Source organism: Cryptomeria japonica, chromosome 2 (assembly GCF_030272615.1).
Source record: "Cryptomeria japonica chromosome 2, Sugi_1.0, whole genome shotgun sequence".
Taxonomy (NCBI): Eukaryota; Viridiplantae; Streptophyta; class Pinopsida; order Cupressales; family Cupressaceae; genus Cryptomeria; species Cryptomeria japonica.
The window spans coordinates 525,587,752-525,613,648 of NC_081406.1; the positions used below are offsets into that span (position 1 = coordinate 525,587,752).

General features: G+C 37.3%; 1 protein-coding gene across 4 annotated transcripts in view; it reads left to right on the forward strand.

Moving 5' to 3' along the window:
• Nucleotides 1–25,897, forward strand: part of LOC131052191 (uncharacterized) — a 423,207-nt gene that overhangs the window by 83,288 nt on the left and 314,022 nt on the right. The gene's annotated exons all lie outside the window — the stretch shown is intronic.

Sequence of the window (25,897 nt, forward strand, 5' to 3'; positions counted from 1 at the left end):
TCCATCAAGTTTCTGGGTCCATTTGCATAAAGTAATTGAATATTGTAAGGCTGTTACAGTGTGAATCATTGATTGCATTATGTTATGCTGTTAAGAAATTTCTGAATATTGCAAGTTCTGTTATATCTGATGCTTTTATGAAGTGAATACGTTGTTGCTTAGAGAAGTGAAATAGCTCTGGAATGCATGTAAACTGCACATTGAAACTTTAAACTGTCATTGTCAAATCTGCACTCACTGACATACTCTAAATTGCAAACGGAGTTTGTCAAATAAAATCAATGGTCAAGAATCAGTCAGGATTACCTCAGTGATATCAGAGCTTTGCCATTGTGGAACGAATTGAGCTCTCTTCAAACCAAAAACGAAACACTAGAACATTCCATTCGAAGGAAAGGACATGAACAGAAAATTATATCAACCAAAGTAACATTAGGGACAGGTATTCGATAAACAAACAAGGCTCGAAAATAAGAAAAAAATTCAGTCAAATTTAGCAAGGCACTTTACAGTGGTATCAGAGCCAGCTTCTTGCCTGCCTGTGTGGTAGTGGGATGTTATGAATCCGGATAACCGAGAATATATAACGTACAGAAGAGAAAGGAGAAGAGGTGTTGGTCCTTTTGATACCGATTCATCATCTGAAGAAGATATCATGGGTGATAGGCATGACATACCTGAGGGCAGCACTCAACAGATCCTTAATGACCTAGCTAGAGGTCAACAACAGATAGCTCAGCTCTTAACCCAGCTCTTGGGTGATAGAAATACTGGTAACAATGGGACAAACGGTCATGATAACAAAGTAGAGGCCAGCAACACCAATATACCAGCACATAACCATGCTAGGACAGCTAGTAGGGTGACTCCGAGGCCTCTCATGCCTCAATTCTTGGGGGGACAGCCTGCTGGAAATCAAGAGCAGCAAGCACAAGGAGAGGGATTCACAGATTATTTGAGAGAATATCAATCGTTGGGAGATGAATTTCATGCTGCCATGTCATTGGCTGATTTTTGCACCATCAAGTATCGGAATAGACCCAGAAACAACAATAGAGGGCAGCAAAACTAGGATCTACAACGTAAGGTTGGAAAACTCACAATTCCTTCCTTTGACGGGTCTAGTAAATGCACAGCCAGAGCGTGGGTACAAAAGTTGGACACTTATTTCCAGTTAAACCCCATGTTGGAGACAGAGGCTATTAAGTATGCTACGCTACACTTGGATGGTGAGGCACACGAGTGGTGGTATCATGGGCTTGTCACTTTAGGGCATGCCAATATCACCTCCTATTTGGAGTTCACACAGAAAATTATGGACAGATTTGATCAGAGGGATCCAGAGCTTCATTTCCGAGAGTTAGCACAGCTTAAACAGAGCGGATCAGTAGACACATATATCTCAGAGTTTCAGTGATTGGCAGTTATGGTGACAGATATTTCAGAGCAGAGGTTGGTCATGCTCTTTATTGAGGGTCTATCCGAACCCCTTCGAGGTTGGATTAAGGCTTTCAAATCCGATTCACTACAGGATGCGATCACTAGGGCGAGAGACATGGAGTTCTCCACACCTGACAACAAACTCTCTTCTAAACCTTTTGTTCCTTAGAAGAACAAGGGCAAGAAGCCTTTTCAGAAAAAGGGAAACAAGAAAGGTGATCCAGATGAGGAGTATCGCAAGGAATGCAGAATTAAGGGAATTTGTTACCATTGCAAGGAACATTGGGAACCAGGACACCATTGCCTAGAGAAAGGCAAGGCTCACCTTATTGAGGTTGTGTCGGAGGATGATAGCAGTGATGACGAGCCTACTCAGGATAGTGATGACAACAGTTCAGATGAGGAGCAGCCTCAGGGAGAGGGTAAGAGTGGCATCATTGCTACCTTATCGGGCACTCCTAGGTTCAACTCTTTCAGAGTTAGAGGAGTTTTACAGGGACAGCGCATATGTGTGTTGATTGATAGTGGGGCAACCCACAACTTTATTGATGCAGCCCTAGTTGAAAAACAGATGCTACCCGTTGAGGACTTTGAAGGATTTAATGTGATGGTGGCAGATGGTTATAAATTGAGATGCACTCGGAGGATTTCATAGTTGCCTATTTCCTTGGGCAATTACACAGCTACGGATGACTTCTATGTGGTGGATTTGGGTGACACTCACGCCATACTTGGGATTCAGTGGTTACATTCATTAGGGAAATATTCTCAGAACTTTCAGACCATGGAATTCAAGTTCAGGACATCAGAGGGACAGCGTGTGGTACTTAGAGGCATGACTAATGGATCAGCCAAGGTTGTGTCTGCTAGACGCATGGAGAGCATTTTTCAGCATGATGACATAGCCTGGGCAGCAGAGTGTTTGATCACCACCAAAGAGAGGTCAGATTCAGGGCAGCCATATCATGTTGACATTCAGGAGCTATTGGGCAAACATGATAGGGTTTTTGGAGAGATACCTCCAGGGAGACCAGCTGATCGAGGTTTTGAGCATACCATTGAGCTAGAGGAGGGGGCCAAACTAGTGATCACTACCCCCTATCGTCATCCTAAGAAATTCATGGATGAGATCGAGAGAGCAATCAAAGAATTGCTTGAGATGGGACACATTAGACCGAGCTCCAGTCCATTCGCTTCTTCTGTGGTCTTGGTGAAGAAGAAGGATGGAACCATGCGGATGTGCATTGATTACCGAGCTCTTAATAAGAAAACCATCAAGAACAGGTACCCTATACCCAGGATAGATGAGTTGTTGGATGAGCTTCATGGGGCAGTGTATTTTTGGAAGATTGATCTTCGTTTAGGGTATCATCAGATAAGGGTCAGAGAACAGGACATACACAAAACAGCATTTCGTTGTCATTATGGACACTATGAGTTCTTGGTCATGCCATTTGGTTTGACAAACGCACCTGCCACATTTCAGTCCTGCATGAATCATATATTCAATAAGAAGTTGTGTAAATTCTTATTGGTGTTCTTTGATGACTTGCTCATTTACAGTCGGACTTGGGAGGAGCACTTGAGACATCTGGATGAGATATTGGGTATCATGGAGGAGCAATCACTTTACGCTAAGGCCTCAAAATGCGAATTTGGCCATAGAGAGATATTATATTTGGGGCATGTGATCAGTGCAGAGGGGGTACAGGTCCATCAGGAGAAGATACAGGCGATACTTGATTGGCCACCACCTAGGACACTCACAGAGTTGCGAGGCTTCTTCGGATTGTGCAGTTACTACAGACGATTTGTGAGGGGATTTTCACAGTTGGGAGCACCCTTGACAGATTTGACAAAGAAAGGTGCATCTAGTTGGTCAGAGGAGGCACAGCGAGCTTTTGATAAGCTCAAGTAGGTGATGAGTAGTTGTCCAGTATTGGCGCTTCCGGATTTCACACAGCCATTTGTTTTGGAGTGTGATGCTTCAGGTGAGGGCATAGGAGCAGTGTTGATGCAAAACAGACACCCCATAGCTTTTGAGAGCCGTAAGTTGAGGAGACCAGAGAGACTATACTCCATCTATGATAAGGAGATGCTCGCCATTATGCATGCCTTAGCGAAATTCAGACAGTACTTAGTTGGAGGGAAGTTTGTGGTGAGGACCGACCATAACAGTCTCAGATACTTCTTGGAGCAGAAGGATTTGAATGAGAGGCAGCAGAAGTGGGTTAGCAGGATACAGGCCTATGATTTTGATATAGAGTACGTGAAGGGAAAGAAGAATGTTGTGGCAGACGCCCTCTCCAGGAGACCTTCAGCTTGCTCACTTTCGGAGATTTCCATAGATTGGAAATCCCTCTTGTTGGTAGAGTACTCCAAGAATAAGTTTGCTTGTGAGTTGTTGGATTGGTTGATTCAGGATGACAGGTACAGAGTAGTGGATGATGTGATCTACTACAAGGATAGGATCTACTTGGTGCCAGAGTCTAGATTGAAGGAGAAGATTTTGCAGGCTTCTCATGACACTCCCTTAGCAGGCCATCAGGGCTATTTCAAAACTTATAGACAGGTCAGAGAGAGGTTCACATGGAAGGGCCTCAAGGATGATGTCTTGAGACACGTCAGGGAGTGTGTGACTTGTCAGTAGAACAAGTCAGAGCACACGCATCTAGCCGGATTGCTACAACCATTGCCTATCCCGGAGCAGAAGTGGGAGAGCATTTCTATGGACTTCATCACAGGTCTACCTAAGGTGCATGGAAGAGATAGTATCTTTGTGGTGGTGGATCGGTTGACGAAGTACGCTCACTTCTTTGCTATTCCGACTGAGTACAGGGCACCACAGGTTGCTGAGTTATTTTTCAGGGAGATCTTTAGATTGCATGGGCTACCCCGGAACATAGTCAGTGACAGGGATAGTAGATTCATGAGTGCATTTTGGCAAGAGTTGTTTAGGTTGGCAGGTACTGAGTTGACTTTGTGCACGAGTTATCACCCTCAGACAGATGGTCAGACAGAGATTGTGAACAAATGGATTGAGGGGTACTTGCGCAACTATATTGCAGGGCAGCAGCGGGCCTGGATTAAGTGGTTGCACTTGGGGGAGTATTGCTATAATACCACTTATCATATGTCCATTGGAATGAGTCCTTTCAGAGCCTTGTACGGTTATGATGCACCTTCATTCATGGAGATGGCTTTGGGTGAGAGCAGGGCTCCTAAAGCCAAGGATTGGATCCAGGAGAGTCAGGATATCTTGAGGGCACTCAAGGATAATCTACAGGTGGCACAGAATCAGCAAAAGACATATGCTGATAGACACAGGATTGAGCGCAGTTTCGAGGTGGGTGATTTGGTATACCTTCGCTTGCAGCCTTATAGACAATCTTCTCTCAAGAAGAGCGGAGCCGAGAAGCTCAAGCCCAGATTCTATGGACCTTACAGGATTATCAGGAGGGTGGGAGAGGTAGCATACGAGCTGGAGCTGCCAGAGAGCAGCAAGATTCATAATGTATTCCATGTTTCGTGCCTTAAAAAGGCACTAGGACAGCAGGTTACTTCTTCTTCAGAGCTTCCACCGTTGGATGAGGAGGGACATTTGGTCCTCGTCCCTGAGGAGATTGTTGACACTCGAGAGAGAAGGTTGAGGAACAGGGTGGTAAAAGAGTATTTGGTGAGGTGGAAAGATTTGCCAGCCGAGGATGCCACATGGGAGAATGAGCAGATTCTTCAGCACTCGAGTCTGCAATTGCTTGGGGACAAGCAATTTCAGGAAGGGAGGACTGTAATGTCCCCTTTCGCATAGCCACTCTGAGTGCCTCATTGCCTTTTAACTCCCGAAGGCAATTGATGAAATTAGGGAGTCACTTATTTAATTATTTAATTATTGCCTAAGTTCTAAAATCTAAAGGTGATATTAAATAATTAATTAAATTGTTTTTGGATAAAGTGACTTTATGAGGTTTTATAAAAGGGGCCTTATGGAAATATTTATTCATGACTATACAAAAGTCACTTTATATTTTTGAAAGAAAAAAAAAGAAAGTGAAATTCGTCACTTTTGGGCTTGAAGGAAATATAAGGAGAGAGCCTTCTTTTTGAACGCACTTTTGAACTATGCTTATGATATCAGGGACAAAGGCTCGAGCTTTTCAGCTAGGGTTTGACACCATTGCATGACAGTTTCGGGTGTGAAATTATCACCCCTAGCTGCAAGATTCGAAGGGTTTGTAGAGGAGAAAATGATCTAATTCGGGATTTCACGTTTTGATGGTTTGGGAGTTCGCTATTTGCTGAAATCGTATTTTGGAGCTTCTGTTTCAGAACTACAGGTGTATCTCTTGGGAAAGTCTTAGGCGCCTTTACCTCATGAAGTTGCAACAAGCTGGGTCGGATTTAGGTGAATGTTAGACGATGCAAAGAATGGCGTGATTTTCAGTAAATAGACGTCTTTGAGTCTCCTCCTGCTGAGTCGTGGTTGCCATAGTGAAGGTTTACAAGGGACGCCACTGCTGTGTGTGGCTGAGTGCGCCTTGCAAAAAGGGAAACAAATATCCAACGAGTATTTGCCAGTTGCGTGTGCTTGAGGATATTAATGTGGACGCCATTTTCACTTCCAGGCTGGGTCGACTTATAATGTAATCATACAAAAAACGTCCCTCACCTTAGCTAGATAAATCTGTAAGTGGTTGCTGCCTTCTGTGTTTATTCGTTGCAAAATCTGTGGGTAAGGGTCAGAAATATCTATTACAAGATTGGGTATTGTGTCCAAACGAACTCATAAGTTGCTGTTCATAAGCACTAGCCTCTATAACATTGAGAAAGACCAATGTAAACTACAGTATATGCCCAGGAAATTACATAGTTTCATTGTTGTTACCATCATATGGGTAAATCAAGTTGCTGGGTCCGTTTGCATAAAGTAATTGAATATTGTAAGGCTGTTACAGTGTGAATCATTGATTGCATTATGTTATGCTGTTAAGAAATTTCTGAATATTGCAAGTTCTGTTATATCTGATGCTTTTATGAAGTGAATACGTTGTTGCTTAGAGAAGTGAAATAGCTCTAGAATGCATGTAAACTGCACATTGAAACTTTAAACTGTCATTGTCAAATCTGCACTCACTGACATACTCTAAATTGCAAACGGAGTTTGTCAAATAAAATCAATGGTCAAGAATCAGTTAGGATTACCTCAGTGATATCAAAGCTTTGCCACTGTGGAACGAATTGAGCTCCCTTCAAACCAAAAACGAAACACCAGAACATTCCATTCGAAGGAAAGGACATGAACAGAAAATTATATCAACCAAAGTAACATTAGGGACAGGTATTCGATAAACAAACAAGGCTCGAAAATAAGAAAAAAATTCAGTCAAATTTAGCAGGGCACTTTACAGAGGGTACAGACATAGGTCCACATTCATCAGAGTGGACTAATTCTAAAACAATACTTGTTTTCCTAGTACTATTTTGAAAAGAACGCTTAGTATTTTTACCTAGGGTGCATCCTTTGCATGCCCCTGAATGATACTGCTTTAACTTGTGTAGACCTGTGACAAGGTTTCCCATTGATGATAAAGCTCTAAAATTCAGGTGACCTAGTCTTCTATGCCAAACTTCATTACCTTCTGCAACTTCATGGATTAAGGCTAGGTTGGGCTCTGTGCACAGCTCATATAAGTAGCCTTGTTTGTGACCAATGGTTTTAGCTTTCTTAATGGATGAATTCCGTGGCCAAGCCAACACTTTGGTGTCCATGAAGGTCACTCTGTACCCATTATCCTCTAGTGCTGAGATGGAGACTAGGTTTCTCTTGATGCTTGGTACATATAGTACTCCTTTAAGCTGCAATGATATGCCTGACTTGAATTTGATAGTGCAGGTTCCAATTCCTCTGACTGGATGTGTAGAGTCACCTCTGATAGTCACTTCGTCATCATTCTCCTCTATCATGGAGTCTAGCACTTCTCTAAACCCTGCAATGTGTTTGGATGAGCCACTGTCGATCACACATGAGTTAGCCTTGTTTGATGCTTGGTTTGTATGTGCCGAGTAGAGTACATACTTCTCGGAGTCATCTCCTCCCTTTGATTTTCCAGTTCTGGCAAATGTGGCTTGTTGCTTAGCTCTTTCGGGACATTTAGCAACATAGTGCCCGAATTTGTTGCACCTGTAACATTGAATATGAGAGAGATCCTTCTGGGAGGTATGCTTGCCTTGAAGACCTTTCCTCTTCCTAAATTGTTTCTTCTTGCTTTTCTTATTGGAGTTTGTATTTAGGACTTGGAGATCTTCATCTATATTCTTTTGTTTGATCCCTTTCTTATTTAACCTTGATTCTTCTTGGAGACAGTATGTCCTTAGCCTTTCAAACTTTGGATATTTAGCCCTTGCATTGATGCCTTGGACGAATGTTTCCCATATACTAGGCAACCCATCTAGAGCAATGAGTGTTAATTCTTTGCTTTGGATCTCATATCCAAGGGTTGCTAGCTCATCCCTTAGGGCTAATATCCGCATGAAGTAGGCATTGATTGACTCCCCTTTGATCATAGCTATATGATTTATTTCTCTCTTTAAAGCCAAGGTTCTACTTGCATTGGATATCTCGAATGCATCTTCAAGTGCTTTGAAGATGTTGTAGGCCGTTTCATGTTTCCTTATGATGGGCATAATATTATTCCTCAGCCCATCAACTATGATTTTGATGACTTTTTCATTTCCCTCTATCCATGTCGTTTTTTCAGGTTCAGTCTCAGGTTCTGTAGTTTCAGCTTTTACAAATGATTCAACTTTATTTTCTCTTAGAATCATCTTAATTCTAAACTTCCATGCCGAGAAATCATCGCCTCCTCTGAGTCTATCTTCGAATCTGATAGTGCTGGCCATTTGGAGAAATGTGATGTTGGATATATTCTTGACTTGAATTTTACACAAAATTGAAAAGCCGCAGGTTTGATTTTACTATAGCTTTGATACCATGTAAATGTTTTCAATTTTCTATTCAATGAGCAAGATATATAATGTTATTGTATTTTTTTATGTAATTGTCAATTCACTATATAATAAATCTGATTATTATATTCTATGTTGCAGGTGGAGAGAGAGCATTAATAATTTCGATGATTCTTAAACATCCACTGATCGGTATATATATATGTAAACAATGGGATCAAGTAATACGTTGACCGGTCATGTCTATTAGACATGGCCAATCAAGATATTACTAGATCGTGCCTTTTCAAAACCATAATCGTACTTTACCGATACCAATCGGTGTGAATGTATTTAACAAATACAACCGCTACTAATCGGTGTTTGTGCATTACGAATTATGACCGATGCTAATCGGTATTTGTGCATTGGTTAAGAACCCGATATTAATTGGGATTTGTTTGCAAGGTTATATATATACAAATCAAGGAATATGATCACAGCAAGATCGTATATGTAAATATCAACATAAGTTTGAATGATCATGCATACGATCATCATTATTGGTATAAGAAAAACCGATAATGCAATAACATATAGAAGAGCAATTATAATAATCATCAGACAAAGGAATGATAAATGAAGTCTTATCATAGTCTATCGATGAGATAGATGATTGAATGAGAGACTTCATTTATCTCTCATTCAATCATTTATCTTACCGAAGCTATCATGTATCAACACCTACCACAACTTAAAATCACTTAAGTAGGAACAAATCAAATTACAAGTTCTTTTTAAACTTGTAATTTTAAATTCACTTGCAATATATCCAAAAAATTCCTACAATGACTTAAAAGACAAAAAACAACAAGGGGGAAATAAAAAGTAAGTTACAAGTTTAAAAATTACATAAAGTGCACTTGTAATTGGCTTAAAATTTCACTACAACACTAAAACAAAGGAAAATATAAAACTTGCAACTTAAGGAAAATTTTCCACTCGCAGTGAGAAAGAAAAAACCCGTAATTGAAGGAAAGACAAAGCAAACGAACTCAGAATGCGATGAAATATGAAATGTGGATCGAGGATGGACTAAGGATTAAGCTAGTCCAAGGGCGAAGCAAAATTCTATCTCAGGAAGTGCGCCATAATGTAAAATTTTCATTTTTTGACAAAAATTTCTATGTAATTGTCGATATTTTTGAAAACAACAATGAGGAGAACACAACACTATTTTGGAAATTTTCCAGAATATGAAAGGGTTTTTCCTAAAAATCATCTCAGAAAATGGAAATTCCCCCAAAACTCATGCACGCATAGAAGATCCAAAAAGCATGGCATTTAAGAAAACTTTCATAAAATTTAATTAAAAATTCAGAGGAATTAAAAATCAATTAATTTGTTTTAACTTAAAAATATGGCTGAATAAATTAATAAATAAAGCTTTTTAATTTCTTTATTTAAACAAAGCATTTTTATTGATTAATTTATTTAAAACTATAATATTAATTTATTAATCAAATGGTAAGTTGTTAATTTAACTCCTTGAATATCTTTATACAAACAAACATAAACATTAATTATTAATTACTCGAAGTAACAATAATAATTAATTAAATTAAACTCAATTATAATCAACACTTAATAAAAATTTAATAATTAAATTAACCAACACATTAAAACATAAAATCCAACTTAAACACACACAAACACATACCACAAACCAGAAATATCAGATTATTGCCTAAGTGGTGAACCGATAAGGCTAACATTTGACAACTGACAATGCTCTAAACTGAGCAAGGATAAGGCAACATTGACGGGCCTTGTGTTCAACATAAACCAACATTAAAAACCACATGAAAACAATGAACAATTGACATAAACCTGACATTACCATTGAAAACCAATAATATAAGCTTCACAAGCAAATAGTATAACTTCAGCTGCTGCAACGTAGGTTATAACATCAAAACCCTTATAAAAATAGTCATTCTTCATCCTAGAAAACATTACCGAATCATATTGATTATATGCATCAAGTCCTAAACCAACAATACATCCTCAATTATCCATATTTCTAACTATATTGATTAGCATTTAGTATCGAATATATCTGTTTATAACATTATAGCAAAGGTATAATATCACAATACCTTCCTTATTTGTAGCCAGCCTAGAGGGGCATTACAATGCTGCACTTTGCTAATCATCTCCCGAATCTCGGGTATTAAGCTAGGTGGAGATCAGCCTTGTCACAATAAGTGTTGATCTTTCTAGTTTTTCGCTATTGACGAACATTTTTCCTAATTTTAGGAGATAACACTCAAATTTATAAGATGATCATATTTAATTTTTTGTTGAAGGATAAAAGTATTTATATAAAGCTAGTATTACAAATATTCCTTCTAGCAAGGCCGCAAAGAGGATAAAAGAGAATAATTAGATCAACATTTAACTGGAGCATCGAGGGCAACATAAGGAAGATATTGTAGGCTGGCATTATGTATCAGTATTTTGCAAAAGTTGTATTCTCTTGGAAGACAGAAGTAGAGAGAAGTATCAATGTTTCTAGGAAGTGGTAGGAGCTTGCATGCAGTTTTGTTTGGTGGGCATGTACAATTGCGCATTTGTAGTTATCTTAGTGATTAATATTTGTTCAACTGCCTCAATCCTACTTTGCAAGCTCAGAAAGTTTTGCTCAAGTAGGTTGAGGTACTCATCATAAATTTATGGCAACCCTAGATGATACGTTGATTCTCCTTCTGTTGCTGGATGTAGGTTTTAAGCAAATTGACACATTTCTGCATGAGATCAGCATCAACTTTCAAAACTCTTGGATTCCTTTGATTGGAGGTCTTGTAGGCTATAATTAATGTTGGCCAAGATGATATTGTAATGTCCCTAGCTAGGAAAATAAGGAAATATACACTTTTCCTAATGAGTGCAAGCTGAAATAGATGTAAAATACAAATATAGATGCCAAACTCCAATGAATAAGATGCTGACCAGCAGTACAATTAGTAGCAATAAATTTAAAAAATCCTCATTTACCAAAATGTCATAGTTGAAACAACAGATCCAAAAATCCACAATGTTGACATGAATTTTGGAAACCCTCGAAGGCTAAATATTCAACTATGTTGAATGTTCATAATTGTTTTGAACTTGGAAATCTTTATTTGATGAAAACATGATAGCAGATCTGATGCACTAACAACTGGTATAAATATGAAACTACCATATACGCCTCACAATAAATCATGAACAACAGATCTGATAATTAATACTGATAATCAATGATTACAACCAATATATTTAACAATTAAATAACATAACAGTAGCAATACATCCTTGAACACACATGGATAGATCTGCAACTGATCATGAAGATGTTTTATTGGTTTCAGTGTCATGGCCCCTTTCCGGAAGTAGAGCCATGGAGAAGATCAAGTTAGGGAATTTCAAGATCAAAGAGGGTTCAGGAAGGAAATAATTCAAGATTCCCTAGTTGAGGATAGAAATGCATCACAAGTGAAGGAAAATTCCCAAACAAGAAAACGAAAGTGCAAATGTGATCAAGGAGAGATAGTTTCAGAAGATTTAATCAAAGTTAGGGACTTGATCATCCAAAGGTGATACAATTTGGGAATATGATCCATCACATCACATCAAGCTTGGAAATGTTGAGTATCAAGAGATATTGCTCAAGATGGAGGACGGACTTGTGATGATTTATAAGATATGCATGATGAGTTGGCGCCTAGTCACATTTAACCAATCAAGAGATTCCAAGTTATTACCTCCGGGTTCAATATATGTGACTCATCTACAACTGCACATGTGGAGGCACTGAGTTCAACATACCTAACCTTATTTTTCATTGGTCCATATTTAAGGAAGGACATGTGTCCATTGCAATGTAATTTTTTCATTGGTCAAAGGGAAGTTAGTTGTAACTAACCCTAACTAGGGTTTTATTGTTAAATCTTTGTACTAACCACCCCTAGTTTGCAACCAATTTTTTAATCTTTCCTATGAGGAATTTTGTGAAATAGTTGGCACCCAAGCTCTGATACTACTATAATAACCACCCCTAGTTTGCAACCAATTTTTTAATCTTTCCTATGAGGAATTTTGTCAAACAATTGGCACCCAAGCTTTGATACCACTGTAATGTCCCTACTAAATCTGGCTTAAATTTTTCTGTAACATACACCCTTATACCTCCTTTTTTTTGTGTTTGTTTCTAATGTTTGATTTGTATTTTTGCAAATGGTTTTGATGATGAATTTCAATGTTTTTTCATAACAATAGATTGCAGCAAATAGAAGATATTGCATGAATTTAAACTCAATAAGATTTGAAAATTACATAGGAAATACACTGCTGAAAATTCCAGATTTTTCTACAAGCTTAAATTATTCAATTTTTCAATAAAATATTGACAAACCAGTTCATAAAATAACCCCTATTATCTAAATCCAACATATCCTGAAATTGAAGCAATACTTTGGTTTGAGCTGCTCACAAAAATTCACCCAAACAACACTCTAAAGACTGAAAATCTGCAAATCACTGTAGCAATGTTACTGTAGAAAAATAATTGTAGCAGCGACACTATAGCAAAGTTACTCACTGTAGCACGATACTGTAGCAAATTCTTTATTTTTTTAAATTTTGGCTGCTACCAATATCCTCAAAATCTACTCTTACAATCTTCTCCAAAATTTGCCCTAAGTGCTCATAAATCAAACTGCAGATATCAACCCAATAATGAAGCCCAACTATGTTTCCAAAATGAAATCACTCAATAATCCTTCTGACTGTATCTTACAATAGCGAAGAGAATGTCATTCATGAGGGATTTCGTCCTCACAAACCCTTGAGAAATTATCCCAGCAATATACTTATAAATTCTCCAACCAAGCATGCTGAAAATGAACTCTTAAGAGTCTTTTATAACATTCTTAGGAGATCCCACACACTTTTCTAGCCAATGTGGGATAAATAGAAATACTTCCCTTCTAGTATTTAAGTCTCCAAGTACCTTTAATGAAGGGGAACTTTTAATATTTAAATAACGTTCCCTTTAACTTAAGTCCCATAACAATAAAGTTAAATATTTAATTTTAACTTTATAACTTAACTTTATTGATAAATAAATTAATAATCACAAACGATCATTAAAATCTCTTTTTGATATCAACAATTACCATCAATAGGATATTATTCGTGAATCACTGATGATCCTAACTTGGCCCAACTGACTTACTATATATAGTAAGTATCCCAAAACCACACCAAAACACCTAGAATCACCTGTAATTGAAACTGTCTAGGCCAGATATCCTTGAAATCCCTTAAATGTTCTAGTTAGCCTATGGGACCATGGAGAAATAGGCTAATGACAATCTCATACAATATGTGCTGGAAAGGGGACATTATAGTCCGACCTCAATATTGCTTGTCCTCAAGCAATCTCTAGCAAAAACGTGACTTTGTCAAGCACCTGGATCCCAAACCATTCTGACGGATACTGCTCTGCCATTTCGTTGTGCCATTTTGATATAACCAGTATACTGCGACATCTTGCAAAGCAACGGACTTTTCCATGGGAATCTAAACCATAAGTCTATTATACACTTGCAAGATGAAAGGAGAATCTCTCATCCAAACTCCAAATGTTGGTGTCTAATCAATACTCCATCGGTCAAAACTAAAAGTATAATCTTCTTGATGCCAACCACATACTCGGCTGTATTTAAGAATGCAATTGCTGGAAAATGATATCTCCAATTTGAAAATTGGTTCTCATGAAGGAATCCATTCATACACCTTTGCCAGGCCAGACATTTCACCAAATCCAAGTTGTCACAAAGATATGCCCTTATGAAACCATGAATGGCAACTTCATTACCCAAAGACATACCTGGTGAGAGCAACTTACCAATGCCAACTCCTGGAATCAACTTATCCTCTAAGGAAGTAAATTGAAGAAACACATAAAGATGGGCTGCCCATGCAATCTCATTATGATCACCTATAACCACTGCCTCCAACTCCTTCACCATTGTCATCTTTGATGCATCATCCATCAATGCTTTCCATACCAACTGATTGTATTGATCATGTGATTGCATCCACTCAACTCCCAAAACAATGCTAGCATCACCAAACCCAAACACATAGAAGCCCCTAATCTGATGTAATCATGCAACTGAAATTCCATCTGTGATGCCGAACTGAAATCTGAAAATTGGAATGATTCATACCTCATTTGGTCATCTCAAAAATCTGCATTCTCCTTTTCCTCAAAGTTGCTAGGACAAATTATATCAGCAGTATTAATTCTGAGAATCTGATTGATAATTACCTCAAGAGTGCCTTTGTAGTCAAGGAGTGATAAATTATCATCCACACCCAACTGCCAATTGCTATAGAGACTATCTTGTGCATACAAATTCATACAATCAGCTGTTACTATCACTGCAGGATCTGAAAATTTCACAATCAACTTCATAGGGCAGCCATTAAATCTTGATGAGTAAGTTGGTAACCAAAGAATCAAGTCTGAAAATTTTCCCATCTTTTGCTGCACATCACTTCTTCAAGGAACATTGAAAGATCCCTGATGGATCTCTTTTACCAATCTGCTGTAATTTTTATTTATTTAAATTGATTTTTCCTGCTTATTAATATTTTCTTTCAGAAATAGACAGAAGTTGCAGAAGGGTTGAATTCTTTTTGTATTTTGATGATTTTTCAACAAGTAAATAATGAAGTACAAGTACATGAACAAAGTACTGAAAATGAAGTTCATATACAGCCAAAACAAATTCGATTCAAGGCAGATTTCTGAATATAAAATCAAATATTTGACCAGATGAAGATTTCCAATAATTTCAGGAAGATTACAATCAGGAATTATTCCAACCTGGATGCTGAAAGAGTAACATAACTAGGAATGAAGTTGTGGCAAGATTCCAGCCCTCCAAGTGCTGCACGTGGGAAGGAAAGTGGCTGCCAGGTACAGCCGTACGGCTGCCAAGTACACCCAACTGGTTAGAAACCCCAAAGCCCACGCTGAACTCTATCAGAATTGCTGAACCTCCAGAAAGAATGCCGTACAATCTCCAAGATGCTAATAGCTGCAAACAAATCCAAACCACTGTATTGGGGGCTACGTCCCAAACAGGCAAGGCATTGGGGTTGGCGTCCCAGATGCTGAAAAGCTCTTCCAGAGCCAAATCTCAAATCCAAGATGTAAAATGTGTAAAAGATAATCATAGAATGAAGCTCCTATCCCCTTATAACCCCTCTCAATTGCAAATCGAACCCTAATTGTCTCCAAGTGGCGTGGTCTAGTGGAAATGTTATAATTTCTTATTTTAAAGTGGTCATGTTACTAGAAAATGACCTTTTTCCCCATAGACAGAAATCCGCTCACTGAATTGCCCTGAGACCAAAGAGAAAGATTTAAAGAATTTCAAGATCTTTCCAACGAGCTATCACACAATAGGATGCGCATCCAGATGAGACCAAAAATCCCCTTATTACTCCAAAATGGCTAACAACTTAGCCTTATTTAATTATTAAACGCTAACTTAGGAAATATTAAAAATATAACCCAAATAGCCACAAAATGCCCAACTGACATTACAAACCCTAAAATCATCCTGTCACCTGTCTGTGACTGAAGTCGGAAATCAAGGATTCACTGGTAGTCTCATCCCTAAAATCTAGGGATGTTCCTAAAATTTAGGAAACAAGCCCATCTCTTTGAAACTGAAACCATCTAAAAGGTCATGAATAACCTCACGACTAGCAACTGTCACGACCTCCTAAAATTTAGGGATACCCCCTAAAATCTAGGAACTGCTCCAAACTGGCTCCAAACTGCCTGTAAAGCCAAAATCCAATCACTATATGCACTGAATGAGTCCCAATCAACCTCTGCTAGCCTATGAGACTCCAATGATAGGCCAACTCCTCCGTCTCCGATGTCCACTCTAGAAAGGGGACATGACAAACATTCCTTTCTATAAGCCATGCATTATCAATTTTCATTATCTTTTCAAGAGGTAATCTATTAGTTTCCATAAATAGTTCTTCAAGTAGATGCCTACAATGTATATACAATCCTCTAATAAGACCTTTACAGACGTTCTGTCTCTCCAAAATGACAAGCAATGGTGTCTTAATGAAATAAGGAACAACAAGTCTGTTGTAGAATGACATACCTTGAAAGTAGCTTGAGACTACAAAACCGTCTACTTGAACATTTGTAAAATGACATTTCAATCCTATGCCATTCACAAAGAGGTTTTTCATCACCCTATGATTATCAAGCTCATAAAAAGACAATATATTCTTGTTCGCATTCATGGAGACTTCATTTTCTTCATCTCTTTCAATGCTATCTTCATGCACACCTTCCAAATTTGGATGCTCATTATCAGCTACTGATCCATCAAAAGTATCATCCTGAAAACCACCTACAAACCCTGTTAAAGAAACTAGATTATGGCTACAAAATATCCCATCCTGGGAAGATTGAACAACAACATTCATGAGTTCAACTTCTTGTTGTTCCTGCTGATCTTCATCAGCGCATTGTACCTACTTAAAAATAGAAAATGTTGGAATCATCATACCTTATTTCATCCTCACCAAGTGCATTGATCTCTTCCACAAATTGCATGATTTCCATAGTCCTACTGTTCATTTTTAGTTCCATAGAAGTGGCTGCAATAGATGACTGATTTTTTGCTTTGTACAATGAACAATGAGCCATGCTAAGTTGTAAACAAAGATTATCAACTTCTTTTTTCTTGTCCTCAACAAACTTGATTGCAATATCCCTATCCCTAAGCAATTGCAAGCAATCAGATTTCACTCTTTCTAATACCCTTTTGATTGTGTAGGTGTGTACTATTCATTCCACTTGCAATTCTTACGTCCCTTTCCTCAATTTGAATTTTCCAAATAATGTCTTCAATGTTTTTATGGGTATCATCAAAATGCTCTAAGGCTGCAACAACCATATCCTCTGTGACTTTTAGCTTATCTTTCAAATCAAATGTTACAAAACCCTCATCTAGAAATAAAATCTCTGATTGGTCCTTCAAATCAGCCTTTTTAGTGTCATCTTCTTGGCATAATTCATACTCACAAGTTTGGACTGCCTTTTGGTTTAAAGAAATTTCATTATCTGCTGCAATGTTTTCAGTTTTATCAAATAAATCTCCCTCCATCTTTGAATGCATGGCCAAAAACTGCTGATACGTCATCATCTTCAAATGATTCATCATTATGTGAAGATTCATTTTCTTCCTTGGGAACATCTTGAGACTCCAACATGCTCTCTCCTTGAGTAAGACCATCCTCATCAAAATGTTTGTCAATAACAACTTCCAAGTCACCAATATAGAAATTTGTATATCCCTTACCTATAACAATAGCTGAATCCATCTCCTCACAACCATTTGTGTTATTTTGTTGGAACAAAACTATGGGATTCCTATCTTCTTCATCGCTGGTCCAAACTTCTTTGGCTGACTTATCTTCCTTACTAAACCCACAATTGTGATCAGGTGTCCAAGTCTCCTAACATGTGAAACAAATTTGCTCCGTTCTCATTTTGTTCTTACTCTTTTTGGTAGACCCTGCAACCTGTAAGCCCATTGAGATTATTTCATTTTCAGTCATTTGTTTCTTGAACCTTTCAATTTTCTGCTCAACCAACCCTTTTGAGAACTTATAAGCCATAGGTAAGATATTATGCTTCTTTCTCCAAATGGCTAACAAATCTAATTGCAATTGCTTGCAGATGTCATCATCTTCATCCACAATTAAAGACAAAATAGTTTGCATACTTTCTTTAACACTGTCTGAATGTTGTTTCTGATTTTGGTTCAAAAACATTGAAACATTTGAAGAATTAATTTATCACATTTGAGATCCAACTTAATGACAAATGATCTAGCTCTTGCCAAAACTTCTAAAATTTTAGCCCTCTTACCAAAAGTAGGGGCTTTGACATCATGTAACCCATGAAGGCTCTCCAAAATCAGCTTCAAGACATTCTTCAATATGTCATCATTATAGGGTGCTACAGGACCTATTATTCTTATGATCTCATTGTGACAAGAAGCAACTACAAGTCTCACTTTTTCACAGGGATGTTCCAATTCCCTGTGCTGGATCAAAGCAAGCATTGATGGGTTCAAAGCCCAATTTAAAATCCTCTAATCTGACTGGTATACTTTGGACAAATATGAGTCTAATTCCTCCAACTTAGAGAGAACATCATCTGAAAGTTTCAAAGACTCCAATTCTAATCCAATTGTATAGAGCCAACATCCCACTTCCTTTTCTTTCTACAAATTCCTTGGCTGATCACCATTAAATGTATCATTGAATTCTTTTGAGAAAAGATCACTTTTTTTATTTGCTCTTGGCTTCATTTTGTTTTTCTGAGTTGAACTTTGTGAATTTCACAAAATCTGATGCACACTTCAACTAAACTCCATAGGTTGGTAGGATGATTTGTTCTCTGATACCACTGTAATAACCACCCCTAGTTTGCAACCAATTTTTTAATCTTTCCTATGAGGAATTTTGTCAAACAGTTGGCACCCAAGCTCTGATACCATTGTAATGTCCCTGCTAAATCTGGCTTGAATTTTTTTGTAACATACACCCTTATACCTCCTTTTTTTTTGTGTTTGTTTCTAATGTTTGAATAATGTTTTTGCTAATGGTTTTGATGATGAATTTCAATGTTCTTTTCATAACAATAGATTGCAGCAAATAGAAGATATTGCATTAATTTGAACTCAATAAAATTTGAACATTACATAGGAAATGCTCTGTTGAAAATTTCAGATTTTTTTGCAAGCTTAAATATTCAATTTTTTAATAAAATACTAACAACCCAATTCATAAAATAACCCCTATTATCTAAATCCAACATACCTAAAAAATGCAGCAATACTTTGGTTTGAGCTGATCACAAAAATTCACTAGAACAACAGTCTAAAGATTGAAAATATGCAAATCATTGTAGCAACGTTATAGTAGAAAAATAACCGTAGCAGCAACACTATAGCAAAGTTATTGTAGCGGCGGTATTGTAGTAACGTCACTGTAGCAAATTCTTTTTTTTTCTAAATTTTTTGGCTGCCACCAATATCCTCAAAATCTACTCTTACAATCTTCTCCAAAATCTGCCCTCAGTGCTCAGAAACTAGATTGCAGATATCAACCCAACAATGAAGTCCAACCGTGTTTACTGAATGAAAACACTGAATAATCCTCTCGACTGTATCTTGCAACAGCGAAGAGAATGTCATTCCTGAGGGATTTCGTTCTCACAAACCCTTGAGAAATTACCCCAGCAATATACTTACAAATTCTCCAACCAAGCATGCTGAAAATGAACTCTCAAGAGTCTTTTATAAAATTCCTAGGAGAGCCCACACACTTTTCCAGCCAATGTGGGACAAATAGAAATACTTCCCTTTTAATATATAAGTCTCCAAGTACCTTTAATGAAGGGGAACTTTTAATATTTAAATAATTTTCTCTTTAACTTAAGTCTCCATAACAATAAAGTTAAGTATTTTAATTTTAATTTTATAACTTAACTTTATTGATAAATAAATTAATAATCACAAATGATCATTAAAATATCTAGTCGATATCAACAATTACCATCAATAGGATATTATCCATGAATCATTGATGATCCTAATGTTGAGACATGGACCAGCTAGGACTCGAACCTAGGACCTTCCATACACTGCTGGAGTGCTCTACCACTGAGCTACTAGCCCCTCTTGGACTAGTCCATCGTCGGTCTGGGTGTGGCTTATTTCCAACACCAACACCCCCCCTTAAGCCACACCTCGTGTGCTTGGGGCTCCTAGCCTGGAGCTGCCTCTGATACCATGTTGAGACATGGACCAGCTAGGACTCGAACCTAGGACCTTCCATACACTGCTGGAGTGCTCTACCACTGAGCTACTGGCCCCTCTTGGACTAGTCCATCGTTGGTTTGGGTGTGGCTTATTTCCAACACCAACACCTAACCTAGCCCAATTGACTTACTATACATAGTAAGTATCCCAAAACCACACCAAAACACCTCAGAATCACTTGTAATTGAAACTATCTAGGCCAAATATCCCCGAGATCCCTTAAATGTTCTAGTTAGCCTATGAGACCATGGAGAAATAGGCTAACAACAACCTCATACAATATGTGCTAGAAAGGGGACATTACAATCTTGGCCATTGATCTTGAATCAATTTGAACCACTGAATTGTAAAGAGACCTCTATATGAGGTTCAATATTCTCACTTGTAAAGGTTAATAGTTGTTAGAGATAGCAAGTACTTAGCAGTAGAGTAGGAGGAGGAATCTTGAAATTTTTGCCAAGTTATGTTGAAATCAATTCAATACTTTCCTTGAAGTTATGGTGGATGTATGTGTTGTGTTTCTACATTTTGCATGGTTCATTGTTACTTCTCAAGATTAATTATAGTTCATCAATCAAGTTGGATGCTTATGAAGTTATTGTGATGAATTCATTGCCTCATACTTTTTGTGGTTAGCTAAGTTTGATTGTGGGTACTTGTTCAAGTTTTTCCAGCATTGGGCATTTGGATGGTGTATTTGTAGTGTGAAAATCTTCCATTTCCTTAGAAGATTGCATCAAGTTTGTGTAGTTGTTGTCATCATGTCTAAGAAAAGCTTGGTTTGAGGGAATTTGTCTATCTAAGTATCGTACATTGTCATCATTGTTCTTAGCATTAGATTAGATTTCCTACCCTTTATTCCTTTTGTCTCTTATTTCCAAGAAAATTAGTAAGATTCCATTTTCTAGTTGTGTTTATAAACATAAGTCCCTTTGTGATTCTAGCAAAATTCTTGAGCATAAAGTCAATTGTTCACATTTTAAACCTTGGAGTTATCTCATTTGATCATATTTGTTAGCATATGAGCTTTCTTTGTTCAAGAGGGGATAGAATACCTTGGTATTTTATTCTGTGTTCGAAGTGTTGTAAAAAAAAATATCAACAATACTAATTCGAATCCATCTTCCATAGTCCTTCCAAGGAGGGGACCCATTTGATTTTTGATCTATTTGTTGGATTAAGAGTTGATGAGGGTAACCCATGAATGGTCAAAACCTTTTAATACCCATTTGATTTTTGATGAATGGTCAAGGTTTTATGTTTGGTGGATGGGGATGGCATGTCGATGGGCTGCTTCTATGAGGACATAGATAGGGCCAAATAGATTATTTTGCATTACTATTGTGGTAACAAAAAACTAGACATCGTTTGGCACATTGTTGATCATAGATAGATAAACTAACTTCACCAAACAAAACATACCTTGGTGTACTTCCTAAACCTTTTTTTTAACTTCTATGATACATTTAAGATCGATGAGGAGTTCATTTCAGACCTTCATTGATATAGAGGATCACAATAGATGAAGAAATTAGAGACAAAATTCTTGATAACCTAGAGGTCTTCAAGGGTGTGGAGGAGAGGCTCTTTTTTTTGTAGCTCTAGCCATTCTAAGGAGGGAAAACTAATAATCAGGTAAAAAATCCTTTAATTTTAGTTTAATGCTAGAGAGTAGAAACTTGAAGGTTTTGATTTTAAGTTTTGAATGTTTTACTTAATTCTTATTATTTTTCAAATGTTTGATCTGTCAATTTGTGGTGCTAATACACAAAATCTTTAGAGGCTAGCTATTCATGTTGTAATATCCCAGTAATTTTTTTTTGAATTTTTAACAATAAGCGACACAAGCAATCACCACAACCCGTTAAGGTTAGAGAAATAAACCGAACTGCTGAAAGGGAACCCTTCCACCTTTTGTTCACTGAGAGCCCAGTCTGGGAGGGTGAGAGCATACGGTGTTCCGGGGATCGTTAGCAACAATAATCAAACTGAAATTACAATGCTTGGGCGGCAAGCCAGCCCCTTCTGCTTATCCAACAAGATAGAAACCCAACTCTTGGTGGTAAACCGACCAAGGGAAAATGACAAGAAACTGAAATTCAATCACTCTACCGCGTGTTTTAGCGGGAGGACATTACATTAAGCTATCACTCTACCACATATTTCAGCGGGAGGACCATTGTGTTGAACTTATCACTCGACCACTTATTTAGTGGGAGGACTGAGTACAAAAACTGAATTACAAAACTTAGAAGGCGGCAAGCCAACCTCATCCACTTATGCAGTGGGGATTACAAATAAGAGCAAAAAGAAGGGATGATCAGTACTACTGAAACAACCTTACAAAATAGAGATGAGATGAGAAGAGTAATTGCAGATTTTTACAACAAGACTTATCATTTTCTGTTACAACTAATTTGCAGGCTGAAAGTACAATTCAACAGCCTATGGAAACATCAAAATACTCATAACTCCCTCATTTTTCACCCGAATCAACTCAACTCAAATCAATCCCAATCCCCCAATATAACACTAACAACAACATCCAATCCAAACTACAACCCCAAACAACCCTTATTTAATTTGCACGCATCCCAATGCAATATCAGAAACCCACGCCATACCTAGGGATTTCGATTTTGTCTAGAAAAATCAATGCTCAATTAAACTTGCTAAAAACTTACACAATGTATCGCCATGGCTAGGAAGGAAGGATGAGCCGATACCCAGAATGATGGAGTCGCCTGGTTAAGAGATGTGAGCAAAATATACTTTCAGCAATCCTGCAACCAGCAACTAGAAATACTCAAATCCAACATAGAACACTCCATAATCTGCAACTCATTCACCAATCAGCAATGGGAACACAAGGACACAGCTAGGTACTATCTTGCAAGTACGAAACTGAGACTCAGCTAGGAAGCCAACTTCGAAGTTTAGATTTTCAGTAGCCAAACCGACAACATAACGATGCAATTTTCAAAGATGTGGAAATGGGAGCCCAAGTCTCATATTTATAACTTCACACACCTCAACCCCAAATGCAATTTCCTTCAATTTCAATGCCTTTCATTTGCATTTCACTCCACTACATGTGGACCCCAAATGTGGGGCCATTTCCCACAAGTCAAACCTCACGCCTAAGGCAAGGACCCACGTTACACTTTGGCAAATATTAGAGATAAGTCATAAAAAATAATATCTTTCTCAATATTTCGACATCTCTTTAATAAACATGAAATTCGCCAAGAACTTAGGAAAAATAGGCATTAATCCCAATTTTAATAAATCAGTCGCAAATAATCAGATTAATTAAATATTAAACCTTAGGATAAGGAAATAATATTTAATTATGTCACAAATGACTCCCGTACTGATTATTATCACAATCAGGATGAAACTGAGCTCGGACGACCACAGAACTGTTGCAAAATCAGAACCCCAATCTATTGCCAAAAATAGAATTGTGCCACACAACCACTCACTAAAAATAGTAAGTCAAGAACTAATGCTCAAAAAAGCATGATCATCGCGTCCAGAGGAAAAACATGGAGAGCTCAGTAGGACAGTAACTCCAGAATGGTCATTCCCTGACTTACTAAAAATAGTAAGTCCTCGTTTCATCAATGCTGGACCCTCATTCTTCATTCCACCTAGCCTACGGGTCTCAGGAATAGGCTAATGGACCACTGGAAGGTCATCAGTGAGAAGGGGACATTACACATGTTTTGTCCTAGCCCAGTAGTGCTTTTGGGTGTGAATGCAAATGTAGTGTATTTGAGAGCATTCACATCAAGAAGAGAAACATGTTGACCCAGGAGTGCCTCAATGACCTTGTTTTTATTTAGTATAATCTTTTTTTTTGAACCAAAAAGGTGGAGAGTTGACATGATGCCATTGACTTGGATGACATTGATCCATGTGTTAATTGAACTACCAAAGAAGCACATAATGATATCATACTCGCTAATGAAGGTCTTACTGAATTGGAGAGAGCAACAATAATAGAGGTGGATGCATTATAGGAAGAGTAAAATATATTTGAGTAAATATTTAGTTTTTATGTTGATATTAAATTACTTTCTAGTTTTAGTTTGAAAAGTTATGTTACACTAAGAGTGGGAAGAGGATGTCGATTGTATTTAACCATTTTTTGACATATGTAAACAATTATAGTCATGTTGTACATCTATTGTTTCACTTTGAAACTTTGAAATTTCAAATGACTGTTTGAGGGTCACATGACATGTAATTTTTAAATTATGACAAATTGATGACCAAAATAGATTCATGTGTTCTCTAAATGCATTAGTTTCTGCTTTTTTGTATATATATTTTTTTAAAACAGAGATTTGTCGAGTCTGAAGTGCAAGTCAAATTTTTGGGCTGTAGAGTCCGTGTTGAATTCTAGATTTCCAAATACGTTTGTAATTGTATAGATTTGATTTAAATTTTTTCACTATTGAATGATGATTTGTGGATTTTTTTTACCATAAGATTTTTTCCACATAAAATCTAGTGTATTGTGTCAATTAATCTTTTGTGATTATTTCTGCAAATATGTTTACAATGCACTATTAATTCTAATGGTTAAATGATTACCATGGCTTAAACCTTTAAGTTCTAATATCCTCACAATTAAAGTATGTTGTTGTGTACATGATGGAGTCTTAATGTACAATGTAAATTCTGAAAGTCATGATTTATAAAGTCTTTTCCTACACCTACACAAATATGAGTTTTGTGCGTAGGATGTAGTATAATATTGCTTACACAGTGAAGCCCTAATGTACAATGTAAGTTCTTAATGCCATCATTTATTATGTAATAACTAATGATGTTGTAATAACTACAATTCTGATGAGTTGGATGGATGGTGAGAATTTATTCCCGTATATCACATTTTATGTGGGTTTAGTAGAAACAAAATCATAGGAAAGCCTTGCCATTCACTTTTGATTATGTTTAAGGGTCAATCTATTGAACATTATTCAAATATCATCCAAAAAAATAATCACACTACACATTGAACAAGATTTTGGTGGCAACTAGGTCCATACTACTAGTTCATATTTTGACAATATATAATTGCAATCATGTGACATGACTTTGTTATTCACTTTGTACGCTTTTACCATTTGTGTAATGTGATTGTTCATTCGTGTGGTACAATTGTAGTTTTGTGAATGTATTTATTGGATGTTAGAGGACTTGCCCAGAACTCGTCAAACTCAATGATTCCCTAGGTGAGTATGCTTGGACAAGTGATGGAGAATTGAGGCCTAGATTCAACAAAGACTTGACCTTTTGATTGCATGCCTTGGTGGTTCAACAAAAGCACAACCTTCTGCAAATGGGACATCCTTCAGCAAAAATGTCTCTTATGTGGAATTTCCATATTTGTAACTCCCTTCATGATAAGTCACTCATGATCTAAGAAAACCCTAAAAAATTGACTACAAAATGTCATTCCTTCTACCTATGACTGGAAATGATGCCCTTCCCACATGAACATGCCAAACATGACC